This window comes from Alligator mississippiensis, chromosome 1 (genome assembly GCF_030867095.1).
Source record: "Alligator mississippiensis isolate rAllMis1 chromosome 1, rAllMis1, whole genome shotgun sequence".
In the NCBI taxonomy this organism is placed as follows: domain Eukaryota; kingdom Metazoa; phylum Chordata; order Crocodylia; family Alligatoridae; genus Alligator; species Alligator mississippiensis.
The window spans coordinates 327,984,517-327,989,688 of record NC_081824.1 but is presented as its reverse complement, the minus strand read 5'-3'; the positions used below and the strand labels follow the sequence as shown (position 1 = coordinate 327,989,688).

Sequence of the window (5,172 nt, the reverse complement as noted above, 5' to 3'; positions counted from 1 at the left end):
TACTAAAGATTAATTAAAAAAACCAAAAAACACTAATATGTTGGGTTTCTTTTCAGTGTTCCTTCAACAATCTAGTTTGCTAATTTACTTTCAAGAAGACAGCCAAAGAGTTCAAGACAATGTTCTCCCATGTTAAAAGAGTTCACCTGAAACTAGCTAGCTTTTCTTTGGGTTGTCTAGGCTGGCTTTTATCCTTTATCACAATGAAGCACACAGAATGGAGGCTGTGGCTTGTGAAGAGCAGCCCTGTCTTTTCCTCTGGCATTACTTACATTGGAATCTGGAAAATATGTTTTCCCCCAAACTTAAAAGCCTCTGATAACTATACAATAGTGTGTTGTCATAAATTCAGTTTCAATGAAACCTTCTTCCCTTTAGAAATGCTTCTTGCCCAGATACTCCTGCTTATTGCTGGTTTTTCCGGAGGATTAGCGATATTTTTCACTTTCTTAAGATCATGGCAACTTTATTTAGGTCCAAGAAACAAAACTGGATTAAATTCTTACATTTAGCTGGTGGAATCTTGTATGTATTTGCTGGTATTTGTGTCTTAGTGCCAGTGACCTGGAATGGTTATTCAGTGGCAACCAATAGCACTATCCCTTTTCCTCCTTCTTTCCATCTGCCACCTGTCCCAGTGGCACAACAAATGGGGACTGCTATTCCAATTGGGTTCATGTCTGGTGTCCTGTTGCTAATAAGTGGGATCTTTATCTTCCTTATAAGATATCCTGTAACATTAATCAGGGTAAAACCCGTGAATCCAAGATCTATGTAATTGTGTTTCAGTAAGTTGATAATTAGCGGTCACAAATACAAAACAACTATGCATATTGATTGCCAAGCATTTCCAAGAATATCAAAATGATATTAACATGTTTTATTCTGTAATTGATCACTTTAATTGTATATTAAAGAATTTTGAAAAAAAAACAAAAACAGGTGCTATAAATGTTTGCTGTTCAGTTAATGGAATAGTGTGGGAAAGCACCTGCTGTATAATAATTCCTTGTATTTTGGGGTTGTTATTACAATCAGTTTTCTATTGTTCTATTGTTTTTCTGTAATGCCACTGGTGAGCAAGTTATCTTAAGGACAAACAAAATGACAAGTTCCTGTCCAAATTGAAATTACTGTTTAATGACAGGCAACAATAAAGGAAGTGTACAGGAAAATGGTTTATAACAGTGAAAGAGCACAAAATGTGCTTAGTAAGTTCCTGTCTGGACACATTTTTTAAAAAGAAAGTTAAGGTGTGGATGGCATTCAAAGTGAAGGATGAGCTTACAGATTAAATAACTGAAAACTGGAAAGAGCACTTGGAAAGGTTTTGAAAAGGCAGAGTGCACTGCGGCAGAATCAGAGAAGATACTGCAGACAGAGAAGATTGTATGGGACGAGGCATGGGGTCTTTTGTAGATAAAGGAAATGCCAGTCTCTAGGTATGCCCTTAGGGAGACTTTCAAAACCAAAATTTCTCCTGTGGCTGAGAAAAGGCATTGGAAGAATTTATTACCCTTCATTTTCAGGGGATGGGTTAAACAGTTTTGTACCTTTGCATAGACAGGTGCCCTATTCTACATGTTCCTGGAAATACATTATAGGGTTATTTTATATTAAGTTTGTTCAACATTTTCCGTTATAAGATTATTTTATTGTTGCCTTATAAGATTTCCACACTCTAACCAAAATGCTGTTTGAATGCCTTATTATAATAATATACCAGGTATATTATTTTAGCTTTCCCTGTGAAGGAAGATCTGCCCAAATATGGCTAAGACTTAAAAGTAAGATATCTCCATTTCCACATGTTCAGTGAGTGTCTGAGTATACTAGAAGGGGTGTGGCCTGAGAAGAGCAGTGAGAGGCAAAACTTCCTTAGTAACTGCCCCTCCCATCAGGCAAAGGCTACTGTAGCACCAGGCATTGGATTTGAACATAGAGAAAGTTTCTGTCCCATGCTCCCAGTGCTCTTGGCATGATTATTTTATAAGTTTGTTTAAAAAAAAACAACCTGGTGAGATTTCATTGAAAAAAAGAACTATGGGAAAAATGTTAGAGAGGCAAGGTTAAGCATAATCAACCAGAATAATTGCATAGAAAAGATAGGTGAATGGTGCCATAAAGAACTGGTTTATATCCTTACCTCTGCCAGAGTTCTTTTGCAATGATCACTTAAAGTAAAGTCACATAAAGCAACATTTTGTCTGATGGCCACTATTAATTATGCATTCTTCACTTCCTGGGTATCCAGTTGAGATGCATACAGTCAGATCAGCACGTGTGTGGAGCACTCACAGTTGTAACTTAAGTCAATTGGGACTGTACTTTGAATACCCAAAGTTCCAAAGAAGTCTTCAAATTAAAAAAAAATTAAGTCATGGATGTGTTTCAGTGAATATATCTGACAATTTTAATCTGAATTTTTCAGTGCCTATATTTTCCCATCATTAAACTGTTATCCCCATCTTAAAACTTTGCAGGAGCATAGTGTTATGAAGATAAATTCATTAATACTTGTGAAGTACCCAGATAATAAGGTGAAAATGTGATAGAAAAGCCTGTGAGGAAATACAAATTCTGTATTCAAGAAACAAGGATTTTTGTGGGTAGTATCATTTATTGCACCAACTGTATAGTTGGGAGGGATATAGGCAAGTTTTTGTAGAGCAAGTACCCTTTCTCAAATTTATCATCTGGATTAGGGCAGTGGTCCTCAACCAGGATTTAGGGTAAGTGATATAGGGTAGAAATAATGCTTGAGGCCACACACTGAGTTCTGAGCATACAAATAAATTTGCATACCATTTGGTGAGCATCCATAACTGGCTTTTACTACATTTTGAGTGCTTCACATTCAGTTAATATAGTTTTGTGTATGTGTAAGTATGGGTGTATACATTTCTAAGATAAAGATTGAATGAAATGCACAATAGGAATTGCTAAAAAAGGACTTAATGAAGTCTCAACTAAAAGGGGTTAAAACTGTCAACCCCCAGGAGCTGGTGACAGAAGTGAACTTCTTCAGAGACTGTGTGGATTAAATATGTTAATATTTCTTGATGCTATTAGCAAAAGACTCCAATCAGCAAAGGGTTCGTTTTCCAATTAGTGTAAACTGGGAAAAAAGCAAACCAAAAGAAAACAATGACACTAAACTAATTTGGAGCAGCTTAGATTTTGCCTGTTGGTTAAATTGAGCTCTAGCTGAGGAGCTATTTTGTGTAGCTGCGCCACTAGAAAAAATAGGAATTATGCCCATGTCCAGGACTGAGTACCTTCTTAGTATTCATAGCAATGACACAACATGCCAAGCTAACAAACTTCAGGATTTCTTTAGTGCGTGTGAAGTACTGGTCCATGTTCTGCTAAACAGGCCGTTTTAGGCTTAAAGTACCAGTCCAACTAGGTTTTTACTAAATTACGAAATATTATGTCAGTCAGATTACAATGGCTGACTATTGGCTGCTCATCTGAATTAGTAGTGGAGAATTCCCCAGATCCTCCTCCATTTAGTCTATATCATAGCCATATTAAGAAGAAATATGTTGTGGTCCTTAGATTACCCTGAAATCTGAAAGGATTACAGAAATCTGCTTGGAACAAACTTTCTGTGTTAAAAATACAGCATCAGGATAAGGTTGTGATTTCCCACACAAAAAGGCTGTGATTGGTCCTGGACTTATTTTTTAAATGGTGTTTGTCCCAGGGATGCCGGGGTTAGAAGGAAACCCCGGGGCAAAACCAGGGGGGAAGTAAACACTTACTTACCCTACGCAGAAGCCGGAGAGAGCAGGGACACGCGCGCGGGACAACCGCTGGCGCAATTTGTAAACCGCGCTTATATCCAGCTGGGGCCGGGTGACGTCAGCAGGAGACGCCACCCGGCAGCAATAAAAGGTGGCCCCGGGAGTGAAGCAGGGCAGGAAGTCGGGAAAGCCCGCAGGGAACCCTGAGAGCGGGACCGGCGCCTGCGGGACCCGTGTACCCAGCCCGACGGGGGAAGTCGTGGCAGCGGCAGCGGCAGCGGCGAGAGCCGCGCCGTTAAAGGAGCCGGCAAAGAAAGCTGCAGCTACAGCAGCGAGAGCTGCGTTCTTAAAGGAGCCGACGGAGAAGGTGGAGACGACGTCGGCAGCAAGACTAGAGAAGGAACCATCTACGGATCCGGTAAAGGAGAGGGCAGCGTAGCCGGTGAGGAAACCGGCAGCGGACTCGGCGAGAGAGCTGACAGATGGGCCGACGGAGGAACCAGCAGTGGGACCGGCGAGGGAGTGAACGCCGGATACGAGGTTCCCAGAGAGCTGGAGCCACGGTCCTGGAGAGTAGACTCCCAGGGGAGTCGATGGCCTTAAGCCACCCGACGGACTCTAAGCCAGGGCAGCCCGTCAGTCGGGGCTTAGGCACCCAGGTCAGATCCCAGGCTAGGCATGATAGAAGGGCTCGACTTTCTGTTTTGTTGTTCACTTTCCTTTAGGCTCTCTCATTTTGTGTTGCAGTGGCCTTGGGTCAGTATAGGCTAGGGGCAGCAGGGAATCAGGGGGTGTGAAACCCTCAAGGCGGATTCCAGCCTGGGAAGCTTGGTTCTCCGGAGTGGGGACCACCGGGAGGCACAGGACCGGAAACACGCCGGGGTCACCAAAGGAAGGCCACTGGGAGACCCGCAGCAGCAGGTGGCGATTGGCCAGGGTATAGGGGAGGTTGGAGCCCCGTGAGTGCCCGCTGAAGGCGTGATGACCCTGGAGGCTGCGTTAACGGAGGCCCCCACCACTGAGGTTCCATCTGAAGTCGTGGCAGGCGAGGTTAGGGGGCCTCCCGACACCACCCGAAGCACCTTCTGGGGCCCTCTCGGGGGCTCGGGGCAAGCTAGAACAGCCACCCGAGCAAAGGCAGCTCCAGAGCGCCTAGTCGAGCAGAGGCGGGCACAGTGTTATTACCAGCCCTCTTAACATCTGCATGAGTTGTCTACTGATTTTCTGCGGGACAAATCATGTTTGCTAAGGGAGGGTGATGCTTAGAAGCTGCACAGCACAGACATCCGTAATCACTGGGTGTTAGAAGTCCCTTGGATGCATGTTGTTTCTCGCAAAGAGCTGTACTACAGCCACTGGCACCAAGGATCAACTTGGTACCTGAAAAGCAGCCAATGAGACAGTGTTGTTCAAAATAAAAAGC

General features: G+C 43.2%; 1 long non-coding RNA gene across 1 annotated transcript; it reads right to left on the bottom strand.

The window, feature by feature from the left end:
• Window positions 1-483: 483 nt before the first annotated feature.
• LOC132250166 (uncharacterized) lies at window positions 484-3,983 on the bottom strand. The gene is made up of 3 exons (XR_009461792.1): window positions 3,772-3,983; window positions 2,147-2,355; window positions 484-731 (listed from the first exon to the last, which is right to left on the bottom strand). It is a non-coding gene; the product is annotated as an uncharacterized LOC132250166 (long non-coding RNA).
• Window positions 3,984-5,172: the final 1,189 nt, after the last annotated feature.